Genomic DNA, 13,445 nt, shown 5'->3' with positions numbered 1-13,445 from the left:
CCCATAACGCACAACTGCTTACCAGCGAGAGGCAGTTGTGTGCACAGCTCCGCTTCTCTCAGCTCGAGCTTCTCTCCAGCTCCAGTGCGCCTATTTCCAGCGACTTTCTGTACGAGCTTCTCTGAGCAGTTTGCTGAGTTTGGCCGAACCTATCTTCATGAGGCAATCAAAGTGCCTGTTCCCGTCCTGGTCTCCATTCTGCCAGCCTTTTCCTCTTCGCTTCTTGTTCCTGCTTCTTTATTGATGCAACTTCATCGTGTTGCCTTTTTTTTTTATTTTGAGGGCAGGCTCTCCTCTTATACCCTTCTCTCCACAGCAGTTCTTTTCAAAACAACTTTTCATTGCTCAAACAACTTTGAATGTAACGACAACAGCAAACACCCAGAAACATCCACGCCTTAACTGGAGAACAAGAAACGGGAGACTGCATGGAGTCTCCTGAATCACCCTTCTTTGTTCCCTCTAAACATTTTTATATTCCTGATGGCCTCGTCGTTAAGAGTCTAATGTTATCTCAACCACAGGGCTTTCCAACGCCCATGGCCACATTCCCAAAGTTCCCCTTCTTTATTAATATCAACCGTTTCCTCGACACGAATTACCACTCCATATATAACAGTTAAAAATCTTTCTAGAATCTTTGATCCATTTAACACATTAATTTCTAGGCTGCGCACCTGTAACACCTGTGTATTTCATGCATGCTAGCTTGCTTTTGCAGACAGGCACTATCGCCGGCAATCCAAAGAACCTGGTTATCTGTTGCTGTAATAAACCACACTTGATTGCATTGTCATAGCTCTCATTAAGTGCAACTAGGGTAAGGGTGGTTATACGTTATTGGTGCATCTGTGACCGTGATAGTTCAGTGTTCTGAATCCAAGCAGACCCCGGACGGTTAACACGTTATTGGTGAATATCTGACCGGACTCCAGACAGTTAACGCGTCATTGGTGTATCTGACAGGTTCGGTACCCTGAATCCGACCGGTCCCATAACGGTTAATCAGCTACACCCCTTAATGCGACACTAACGAAGGAGCACGAAAGAGACGCATGTCCTTGCCTCTGGAGAGGAGGTTCCTTGCACAGCCAGTGCAAGGAACACAAAAATCAGTTGCGCCAGACTAACATGTGGTTGTATCTGAGCTTGGAGGCTGCAACCCTCTTCAGACTTCCAGATCTAGAGGAACACTTTGGCTGCAGCCTAAAAGCCACGTGTACAGGAGCTCCCCCAAGCCAGCCAATCTTCTTCCCATGACCTGCCAGGAAACAGCAAGGTAGGCATGTACCCAAATCAAAACCCAAACCTTTGGACCAGTCCTTGACCTGAATAGTGAGTGACGATCCGGATCCTGGCATTCATACGTGATAGCTTATACGCAGTGGAAGTAAACACTGCAGTCAGAGGTCATGGGGCTAGATTTTGAAAAGTCCTGCATAAAGAAGACATCTCAGAAAAGCAGATTTAAATACCATTAATGCCAAGAAAAGTAACTCTGATTGCTATATTCTTTGTCTGTCATGACTAGACAGATGAAAATCTATGAGAGCAATTTTGCCTTTAAGGTCATTTTCTTTTTTCCTTTGATGTCTTTTCTTTCGTTTGTTTGTTTGTCTGTTTATTTATTTATTTAAACAGGCTCTGTACTACTTGTCCTCACAGAATGACTAACAGAAATATGACCCTTGTGCACTTTTTGTAGTTAATTCATTAGGTCAGCTCTAACCACTAAGCCCCTTGTCAGGTTATTTCTAGTAGTGACAAGGAGCAATTAAGCTTAAAAGACTGAAGCCAGGTAGATGAGCCTATTCCAGGAGGTCTCTTGGCTCCACCCTTGTGAAGTGAAACCTGCCAGGTGTGGATCATTTGACTTTTGCTATATAGGAAGCCTGAGGACTTGTGGGGAATTGCCTTCCCGGTGGGGGAGTTTGAGGCTCAGGTTCTCTAGGGTGCTTTTCTGCTGTTGTGGTGGAGCGGATTCAGTGTTCCTCGGTGGGCTGCTATTTCTTCATGTTTTCTCCCATCTCTGTGAAACAGTTTTAGTGACTCTATGAGCTAGCTACGTTGTTGGTGCCCTCTCAGTACAGTGAGACCCTGGTTACGCGAAGTCACTGTGAAGCAGCGTGGAAGTGACTCAAGTTCAGGAGCTGGCAGGTAAGTGTTCCTGGGTTCTACGGTTCTTTAATGTCGAGGAGTTTGAGTACTTCCTTCACCTTGTCTGTTTTCAGTGAAATTACTTCTGTGGCTTCTAAGCTCCCTTTCCAGCCCTTCCAAATATAATGAGAATGAAAGCTAAAAAGAAAGCCCCACCAACTCAGAAGCTCAAGTGCTTACAGGTAAGCATGACTTTGAAGAATGTTCTTAACTATTTGTTAGGATTCGACAACAGGCAGTGTGGAAAAAGGTGCCTTAATGTGCACTCAGATTATGCCTTGCAGTGAGACGAAACCGATGGGGAAGGTACAGGTGGAGTTATCATAACTTTCACTAAGTGGAAGTTGCGAGACTGTGCTGTTCCTAAAAGAAATGCCGCTTTCACAACATGTAAGTCAAAAGCAGTATGAAGAAAGCCTCTCCTCTTCCCTGCAGGCCTGCGTCTCGGCTGTGGAGAAAGATTTGGAATAGGTCCACCAGTGAGGAGAGACTATCTTTCTCCCAGGCTGTACAAACCAGTGTCTGAGGTATTGGGGAAAGCGTCCTTCTGTGAAAGGAAGAGAGCAGAGCGGGACCACGGCCCGTGCCACCCTGCGGTTCTACCAGCGTGACCATGCAGAGACGGTGAGAGTAAAGGAAGAAAAATTGAAGCTGCTGTTAAAGGCATGGCTACCTGAGTTGTAAATAAAAAAAAAAAAATAAAATAAAAAAAAAATGAGGGAAAAGAGGTTCTCTGAGAATCGTGCTACTGCAAGGTCCCCAGATCTGGTCCCCAGATCTGCAGGCTGGCTGCGCAGCAAGAGAAGGGAGGGGTCAGACTCAGGGTAGGTCACCCAAACTAGCCAAAGCTGTGTTTCATACCATCTGACGTCATGCTAAACAATATATAGGATTGGCTAGCCTGGGGAGGTGTGCCGAACTGCACGGGTTTAGGCTGGGCATCGGTCAGCGGGTGGTGAGCAATTGCGTTGCGCATCACTTGTTTTTACACAGTATTAGTAGTGTTGTTGTGTCTTAATAAACTCTCTTTATCTCAACTCACGGGCTTCACTTTCCCGTTTCTCTCCCCCATCCCAGAGAGGGAGGGGGGATGTTGAGCAAATGGCTATGTGGTGTTTTGCTGCCAGCCAGGTTAAACCACAACAGTCCATTCTGGCGCCCAACGTGGGGCACAAAGTTTTGAGATAATAACAGATCTGACCAGAGTGTGTTAAACTAAAATTGTTCTAAGTATTAGACTTGCTTAATAGTTAGTTGTCATAATACTGATTGCTTTTATCCCAAGTCTGCTGTGCCTGTTTTCCAAATTGAGCATTATAGCACATTATTTTCCGTATGTGCTCTCTGTCATGTTGTTTATCCTCTCTGGGCCCTGGTTTAAGATCATTATGGTACTGTGTGTTGTAGCAGTGGCTTATGAGACGATGAAATATCTGGTCATGACTCTAACTTGGTATTTGTACTCAGTGATGTCGTCAACTCTATACTCTGGAAACCATATCTCGGAAACTATTAGCAATTATACCTATCGCCTTTTTTCATCATGGAGTCAGTCTGTGGCGGGGAAAGGGGAAGATACTTTTTCATACTCGTTCACTCTCCCTTTCTCCTTCACCACCCTCTAATCCTCCAAGCTAGTTACAATAGTTCTCCAAGATATTGAATATCCTTGGGATACTCAGACCAGCATGTTCTTGTTGTTACGCCTCCTGAATATGCTTCAGGTTTTGCTTGAAGTTAAACAACTATTTAGGAATCTCATCCAGATATCTGCCTGGAGGCAGGATAGTTGCGAGTGGCAGGGAGTATGGGAGGATATGGGCAGGCATCTAGAGCAGCGGGCACCTCCAGTGTTCTGGAAATTCACCCCCGAACAACTGCAAAATCCTAAAAAACTGATAGAATGCTTGAAAAAAAGGTGTCTTGACTCTGGCAGTTCCAAAGTAACACAAATCATTGTAACGTGCTGGGGCCTGGCTCATGCCTATCGAGCTGTACAAACCAGTTTCTGAGGTATTGGGGAAAGCGTCCTTCTGTGAAAGGAAGAGAGCAGAGCGGGACCACGGCCCATGCCACCCTGCGGTTCTACCAGCGTGACCATGCAGAGACGGTGAGAGTAAAGGAAGAAAAATTGAAGCTGCTGTTAAAGGCATGGCTACCTGAGTTGGGAATAAAAATAATGGGGGGGAAAGGGGTTCTCTGAGAATCGTGCTACTGCAAGGTCCCCAAATGTGGGGCGCAGGGCATTGCTGGGCAAACAGGGCACGGCGTGTCAGAAGGCAGTTAGCGCAGGTAGGGGGAGCAGGAAGGGCAGAGCGTTCCCCCCACCCATACAAACACAAGGGGGGTTGTTTTCTTGCAGGTGGGGTTGTTTTCTTCTAGTTGTTTGTCTGAGTGCTGCTGACCAATAATCTTGTGTGAAACACTGTCTGCCCCTGTTAAGTTCACTATAAAAGTTAGGCCATTTGGGCAATAAAATGGAGCAGCATGATCTGACTCAACCGGTGTCTGTCATGCTTTCGGCCGTGCTTCCTAACAAATGTCGCCCGAACAGGCTGAGACCTGAACAGGACATCGCAGCGGCGCCGGGACATCGCAGCACAGCGGGAGACCGGCGGCGCCGGGAGCCCAGGGAGAGCAGCGGCTCCGGGACATCAGAGCGGCAGCATCGGCACATCGGAGCGGCGCCGGGACACCCGAGGCACACAGAGGGACTCCTGCCGGACGGAGAGAGCCCTGAGAGACGCTGCAGAGCCACGGACGGCTCTGAAAGACACAGACCTGACAGAAGCCGGAACACCTGAGAGGCACTGAGAAACTGCACGCACCGACCCGGACAAAGGACTCACGGTGAGACACGGGGAAAAGAAACCGTGGGGAGCTTGGGAAGAGATCCGCGGGGAAACGCGGGAAACGGAACTGCGCAGGGATGCGGGAACGAGGTCTCGCAAAGGCTGCAACAGCATAAATAAAGGTATGGAGAGAGAAGCGGCGTATGATTTGCTCAAATGCTTTTTAGATAAGCGGAGCACGCAGGGTATAGACTGCAAAAAGGATTTACCAGGATTATTAGAATATGGAGTAACAAAGGGTTGTTTTATCAATCCGGATACAGTTTTTGAACAAACAGAGTGGCGTAAATTTGGGGACAAATTGTTTGATGAAGTTATTAATGAAAATAAGGCTGCTAAAAAATTATTGAAGCCTTGGAGAGCAGTCACTAATGCCTTAGCTATACATCAGGCTGAGCAGAGAGTCGCTGCTGCTGCTACAGAGCGACTGGGATTGCCAGGAAGTGCTGGTAGTGTTAACCCTCAACAGGGTGGGATGGGGGGAGCTGGGGATTACCCATTGCCGCCTTCAGTGAGGACGATAACGCTGCCTCAGGGGGCTATGGGGCAATGGGAGCCTCCTCCTCTCTCATCATCCTTCTCAGAGTCGGCGTTGGTGCTCTCGCCATCACCAGCAGCACCACCGGCTCCTTCTCACAAAAGTGGGGAAATGGATGAGGAAATAAGAGAGCAAAAACCAGAAAGAAAAAATACAAGCCCGTTTATAGAAGGTGTTCAAGAGAGGCAGAGGGTGTGGAAGCAAATAGCAGATGAGGCTCTACACGAGGGTGAACACGGGATAGCTGCACAATTGGTTCAAGAGGCCTTCCCGGTAGTATATTCACCACCGGACGCCCAGGGTAATGTTACGGTTAATCTAGTGAATTTGGACTGGAAATTGTTAACTCAGCTGCGGTCCACAGTGAACGACTCAGGTCTGAAAGGTGAACCCACGAGACAGATGTTGGACTATATTTGGGGAACAAATATTTTGCTTCCAGGAGACATACGTAGCATAATGAAGTTAATATTGACCCAACACCAGCAGCTCTTATTTAATGCCCATTGGCAGGCTGCTTGTCAAGAAGCAGTCGCAGTGATAAGAGCACCTGGGGACCCTTTACATGGGGTCACGCTGGAAGAGTTGATGGGGGTAGGACCGTATTTTAGGACAGAAGCACAGGCCTCGCGGGGACCTGATAAAGCGAAGGAATCGATGAGAATGGCCAGAAGAGCATTGGATCGGATAAAGGGGCCAGGGGGAATACCTTCCTACATGGGAATCAAACAGGGTAGAGAGGAACCATTTGGGCTTTTTATTGACCGCGTAGCAAACGCCATACAGGCGGCTGGGGTGCCTGATTACCTCCAGGGCATGATATTAAAACAGTGCGCAATTCAGAATAGCAACCCCTCTACTCGCAATATATTGGCTTCCTTACCCGGGACATGGACAATCGAGGAAGGGTTGGAAATATTGGCTCAGGTACCAGTAGGCCCCCAGGCTATGTTAGTAGAAGCAGTAAAGCAATTAGGTGACAGCATGCGAGAGCAGGCACAGGCTATGAAAGAGCATGCTCAGTTTACACAGAGTCAGGTCCTTGCAGCTCTTGCTCCTTTGCAAATGGCCGGTTCACGCTCTGGTGGTCAAGTACCACCCCTAGTGGCCAAATACCACCCCGCTTGCGATGTTCTGGTTGTGGTGGTTTTGGACACGTGAGACGAAACTGCAAAGCTGGGGCAGTATGGTGCTCAAATTGTCAGTCGGGCAATCCCAATGAAGCGGCATGTCGACGCAAGGTGTTGGGAAACGGCCGGAAGAGCGGGAAGAGTCGCCCCGTGACGACACAAAACGCTGCCGCATACACAGCAACACCGAGGGGGAACCCGTTCCTCTCCGACCAGCCACAAGAGGGAGCCGATGTATCTATAATCAGCACGCAAAACTGGCCGCAGCATTGGCCAACATCTGAAACCAATGCCACGGTGGCCGGGGTAGGAGGAATGACACTTGCCCGTCAGTCACCACCCCTGCGGTGGACAATAGGGGACAAAGTGGTGAAATGTTGTGTCTCTGTTATTCCGTTGCCTGACGGGGTGCACGCACTAATAGGGCGGGACATCCTTGCTCAAATGGGAATGGTCCTTACCTGGGAACGCCCTTTATAGATATGGCCATTGTTTGGACTTTCCCGATCCCGCTCCGGTGGAAGAATGATGATCCTGTGTGGGTCGAGCAATGGCCGTTAAAAAGGGAAAGCCTGATACAAGCGCATGAGCTGGTTAAAGAACAGTTTCAACAGGGGCACTTAAGGTTGTCAACAAGCCCGTGGAATACACCTATCTTTGTGATTAAAAAGAAGTCGGGAAAGTATTGAGTGCTCCACGGTCTGCGCGCGGTAAATAAGCAGATGTACGATATGGGAGCAGTGCAGCCAGGGTTGCCTAATCCTGCCATGATACCTGAAGGATGGCATTTACTCATAGTGGACTTAAAGGACTGTTTCTTCACAATTGCTCTCCATGAAAACGATAAACAAAGATTCGCTTTTACACTTCCTGCAATAAACCGAGAAGGGCCGGACCAGAGATTTGAGTGGACGGTCCTGCCGCAGGGAATGCGAAATTCGCCAACTCTATGTCAACTCTATGTCAACGATGCTCTACAGCCGTTGCGATGAAAACGGTCAGGAACAATAATATCTCATTATATGGACAATATTCTATTGGCCCAGTCAACACCATTTTCTTCACAGCAAAAGGATGAACTAACGAAGCAACTTAAACAGAGAGGATTAGTAGTTGCCCCCGAGAAGGTACAGGAGACAAGCCCATGGAAATATCTTGGACGACATATCACCGATGCTACGATCCAACCGCAGAAATTGACAATACAATCAGACCTTAAGACTCTTAACGACGCCCTGAAGTTGATGGGTGATTTGCAATGGATTCGACCAGTGGTTGGTATTCCCAACGAGCTGTTAAATCAGCTATGACCGTCACTTTGCTACGAGGGACAGATCCAGCAGCACCAATTCAGCTTACAGACCAACAAAAACAAGCACTACAGCTAATAGCCTCAATGATTACAACACGGGCTACACATCGGCGTATAGAGGGTGCGCCTCTTGATCTAACTACTCTGTGTGGCCCCCAATATTTGATGGGTGCGATAACACAGCAAAAAATAAAAACGGGGGAGAAGCAGGGAGATACGGTGGTACTAGAATGGCTAGCTCCTCCGTTGCGGCCACGACAAACAATTCAAGAAAAAATCACCACATTAGCAGAATTAATTAAAAAGGGACGAAGTAGAACCTTTCAAGTAGACGGGGCCCCTCCTAACACCATATGGTTACCCATGAAGTCAAGTGGAATGGTATATACAAAATTCTGAGGAACTGCAAACTGCTCTATTGCATGATGGAGCCATGTTAATAGCAAAACCATTACAATCTCCTGTCTTGTCCTGGATGAAAAACCAGGGCTGGATAAGTAGACCAAAGCGATCACCCCAACCAGTTGCAGATGCAATAACAGTCTTTACAGATGCCGGTAAGTGCTCCAGAACTGCTGCAGTGACATGGAAGGATGAGCATGGCTGGCAACATCAGATTTTGCAAGCTCAGAAAGAGGATTCATTACGGACACTAGAACTGTTCGCAGTAGTATGGGCGTTTGTAAAATGGAAAGATGTTCCGTTGAATGTTGTATCTGACTCTCTTTATGTAGTAGGCATAGCCAATCGCATTGAGGACTCGAGTTTGCGAGAAGTGCAGAATGGACGACTGGTTCAACTATTGACAAGTTTGCAGCTTGCAATCGCACAGAGAAGTAAGCCGTATGCAGTGATTCATATTTGCAGTCATCAGTGGGAACAAGGGCTCGGAGAAGGCAATGCCCGAGCCGACCGATTAGTTGCTGCTACAGTCACTGAAGCTCCACTATCACCATTTTGCCGAGCTCGAGAAGCTCATTCCATATTTCACCAGAACGCGAAGGGACTAGCTCGAGCCTACAATTTGTCTAATGCTGACGCTCAAGCAATCGTGAAGGCTTGTCCCATATGTAATCATAATTTAGGAATGGGACTCGGGTGTGGAGTTAACCCAAGAGGGTTGAAAGCTAATGAAGTGTGGCAAATGGATGTCACTCGTGTTACAGCCTTGGGACGGTTAAAATACTTGCATGTAATGGTAGATACCTATAGCCACATGATATGGGCTACTGCACAACCCGGGGAAAAGGCTCGGGATGTGCGGCAGCAGCCCATACAGTGCTGTACTCTGTACTTGTATCTGGAACAGGAGTGTTATCACACCAGTGTTTTGTCTACGGCTGAGCAGCAGTGGCACAGCATCGGGTGTTTCTCTAACCCTCCTAGGGGGTGGGCAAAAAGTGGGAAGAGAAACATCACTAGGGCAGCTGACCTAAACCAATCAAAGGGATATTCCATACCATGTGATGTCACACTCAACAATAAAAGGTGGAAACAGGAAGAAGAGGGGAGGGCTGGGCTCTCCTTGGGAAAACGTCGGTTCTCCTCTCGAGTGCTGGCTGCGTGCGTTGAGGCCCTGCTTCAAGGATGTGGTCAATCATCGCTCATTTGTGGGAAGTAGAAAGCAATTTCTTTCCTCTGCACTTCCATATAGCCTTCATTTATTTTAATTGTTTGTTTTCCTCCTGTCTTTTTATTTTTTCCCTTTCCCCCTCCCTTTTCCCCTTTCCCTTTTTATTTACCTTTTGTTAAATTGTTTAGTTCATAATAATCTTTATTTAATTGTTATTATTATTTCCCTTTAATTAAATTATCCTTATATCAACCCGTGAGTTGTTCGTTGCTTTACTTCTCTCCCTCCTCATCTAAAAGAGGGGGAGTGAGAGAGCGGTTGTGGGGTTTAGCTGCCCAGCACGGTAAAACCACCACACAGAAGTCTGCCGCAGAAGTCGCTCATAGAGTTGTTCAACAATCCTTTCCACGCTCTTTAGCCGTAATGTCTAATCTGTGGTGGCTTGCAAAGGAGTTTCTGTGCCTGCAGGGATACGTTAAAGTAGTTTTGTGGCAATGCAATGTAGTTTTGGAAGTTGTCTTGCCCTTTTATACATCTGTAACCTCTTTCCTGCATCCAGAGGAGAAGCTGTGAAGCTTGACGTTACAAATGTTTTATGCAGAATATCAACCCCACAAAGTTAAGGTAGTTGTTCATCTTGGAGGGGGTACATCTGAATCCAAAACTCATCTTTAGGACAGAAGCAAGTGTGAGATATGTTCACCTGATTCGTGTCAGTATGGAACAATGCTAGGGCAGCATTGTATGATGAATGTGATCTGTCTTACATACCCTTGTATAACCACAAGTCTAAGAAAAAAAGAGTGGTTAATGTATATAGTTCTTGTACCTTGCAAAGGAATGTTTTAGCAATTCGTGTCAATAGAGAGCTTGAAGGGAAATGTATTTGTAGACTTTTCCTTGAAGTCTCTGGTATCTGGGGGGTTTCAGAATAACTGCTAACTATGATGACTATTGCGTGGGACACTATGCAAGTCTCTGATACCTGGGCAGGAGATTAAGGAGATGGGGAGAGCTGAAGAACAACTAAAAGACAAAGCTTGCAGGGGATGTTGCACAAGTCTCTGACATACAGCCAAGCTGGAAAAGAGGGAGGAAGACTATGAGCCTTCAGCACGAGAGACCCCCAGAGGGATCACCGGAGACTGATACGCATGCTCCAGTAGGAGGGTTTGGATTCCGTAATCTAATTATAATAACCCTGTGTTTTTTTTAGAAGTAGTAATGCATATGTATTAGCCTAGGAGCATAAAAATCAGCTGCTTGATGTAACTGGTGTGCGTCTTGGTGGAGCAGAGACTCCTGGTGCACCCAGCGCTGTTTGCTTACCTTTATTCCTTTAATAAATTGTAAACTTTGATTATAGTCCTATTTTGAAGACTGAGCTATTTATTACACAAGGTATTAAGCTCTTTATGTTAATAGGAACGTGAGTCTTTCTGCCTGGAACACAATTCAACAGAGCAGTCAACCATTTCTTTAGCTTTGAAGATGCTGAAATGGACCCTGGGCTAAAAAGAACCGGTCCAGAGAAGGGTGACGAAGGGCAACGAAGCTGGTGAGGGGCCTGGAGAACAAGTCCTACGAGGAGCGGCTGAAGGAGCTGAGCTTGTTCAGCCTGGAGAAGAGGAGGCTCAGGGGTGACCTTATTGCTCTCTACAGATACCTCAAAGGAGGCTGTAATGAGGGGGGGGTTGGCCTGTTCTCCCACGTGCCTGGTGACAGGACGAGGGGGAATGGGCTTAAGTTGCGCCAGGGGAGTTTTAGGTTAGATGTTAGGAAGAACTTCTTTACTGAAAGGGTTGTTAGACTCTGGAACAGGCTGCTCAGGGAAGTGGTGGAGTCACCATCCCTGGAAGTCTTTAAAAGACGTTTAGATGTAGAGCTTAGGGATATGGTTTAGTGGGGACTGTTAGTGTTAGGTCAGAGCTTGGACTCGATGATCTTGAGGTCTCTTCCAACCTAGAAATTCTGTGATTCTGTGGTTCCCAGCCTGTCTCTACAGATAGTTGTTTAGTGCTAAAATGTGAGTTTCCTTTCTGGTACGTGACCACCCTAGTCTTTAGATTTCCAGTACTCAGTCGTGTACCCCAGACTCCCGTGTTTTGAGAGGGATTGTACTCCCCTTACCTAATATGGGAATCCCGTTTTTGTGCCTCAAGGGTCAATGGTGTAAGGCACTTAGAAATCATTGCGGATTGTGGTTGTTGTCAATTGCCACGTAAATTAAGGCCATGCAAGTACCTTCTACTCTTTCATCTTTCCTTTCATTTGTTGTCAGGTTACTACTCAATATTACACCTTTGGTGAGAAGTCCTAAAAAAAACCACATTGTATCTTAATGTTAACAACTCTTGTTTTTTCTTTCTCTAGGTCTGCCAGTAGCTGACAAGGTAGAAAGATGACCTTTTCTCTTTCATTCTTGTGAAGTTAGAGGCAGTGCCCAATTAAACTGTGACTGAGGCTCTGCGATGGTGCAAGTCTATCTTACTCCTTCAAATTCAGTGATGCAGCCGGAGTTTTCAGTAATGAACTTTCAAGGATTCAACCACTTTAAAGCTTTTGGACAGTGGCAATTATCTGAAAACATTCCTACAGATTTATCTTCTTCATTTACATTTGCTTGCTCTCTCCATCTCATTCAAAGCAGTCAGGACTGGTTTGCTTCCCTCTTCTCTGGAAGTTTGCACTAGGAACCATTGTTAGAATCAGAATCCTGATCTGAGAGCACGATGAAAAATGTTGCACACAAACTTGTACGTTGGAGAGGAAAACGTTCATGTATACGTCAGTATTGTACTCAAACAGCTGCTTACACCTTTTAACTTTTAAACCTGAGAAGCAACAGGTAGTTTCTACATTGCCCTTGGGGATAGCGTACTCTTCTGTACTTTGCTTCTATACAAACAGCTTAAAATTTTAAAGTCATGTTGTCAGTCATACCACCAAACAACCTTGCACGGCATTACACGTTCCCCCCCCAGATAGATCTTGCCCTGAATGCGACACCAGACAAAGAAATAATGCCGGCACGTAAAACTAACTTGTAGATATATCCCTTGTTGGCATTCTTTTTTTTGTTTTGTTTTGTTTTCTTTTGACGCTTTGTGGGGCTTAGCTGTACCTCAGTGAGAAGAATGTCTTCTGGTGTGAACTGAAATTATACCTCTCTGCCACAATGTCCCTCTATTTATTTATTTATTAATTTATTTATTGGGGGTGGGGGGGAGGGTTGGAGAGGGGTGAGGAGGGTGTTGATAATTCCTTGGGGACACCTGAAGGAGTTGCAAAATAATAAAATTTAGGTGAAGGAAAAGTTCCTTCTCTTAATATTTGTCGTTGTTGTTTTTCTTTTCCATCTGGTCATAAAATGAAGGTCCCATTTTCTGGCTTTTGGCAGATTGCAAGCATGCTGGAACCATTCACGTTACGTAGACTGTATTTGTCTGAAACGATAATATCATACCTATAGTCTGCTGCAGGCTCAAAAGCAGCCTATGCCTCCTGGACTGTTTTATGCCTTTGCTTTTGTTACTACATCCTTGTAAGTCTTCAACAGGGAAATGAAATTACCCTATACAAAAGAAACACCATCCAGAAGAAACTTCAGGTGCTAGGGCCTGAATTTTCACTGAAACCAAAGGCAGGTATCTTACTGACGTGAAGAAAGGGGCTTTATGTATCCTGGTTTGCTTACTAATGAAGGAGCGTGAAAGAGATGCATGTCCTTGTCTCTGAAGAGGAGGCGAAGGAACAGCTAGTGCAAGGAACACAAAATTCAGTTATGCCGAACTAACAGGTGGTTGTATCCCAGCTTGGAGACCACAACACAGAATCACCTAGGTTGGAAGAGACCTCCAAGATCACATAGTCCAACCTCTGG

The 13,445-nt window shown here is 46.3% G+C and overlaps 1 long non-coding RNA gene across 1 annotated transcript; it reads left to right on the top strand.

Annotated features, from left to right (window-relative positions):
- Positions 1 to 1,902: 1,902 nt before the first annotated feature.
- On the top strand, positions 1,903 to 12,317 carry LOC139999336 (uncharacterized). The gene is made up of 3 exons (XR_011804724.1): positions 1,903 to 2,157; positions 2,593 to 2,781; positions 11,936 to 12,317. It is a non-coding gene; the product is annotated as an uncharacterized lncRNA (long non-coding RNA).
- Positions 12,318 to 13,445: the final 1,128 nt, after the last annotated feature.

The sequence above is a fragment of the Anas platyrhynchos genome, chromosome 1 (genome assembly GCF_047663525.1).
Source record: "Anas platyrhynchos isolate ZD024472 breed Pekin duck chromosome 1, IASCAAS_PekinDuck_T2T, whole genome shotgun sequence".
Lineage (NCBI taxonomy): Eukaryota > Metazoa > Chordata > Aves > Anseriformes > Anatidae > Anas > Anas platyrhynchos.
This window is presented reverse-complemented; position numbering and strand designations above follow the sequence as displayed.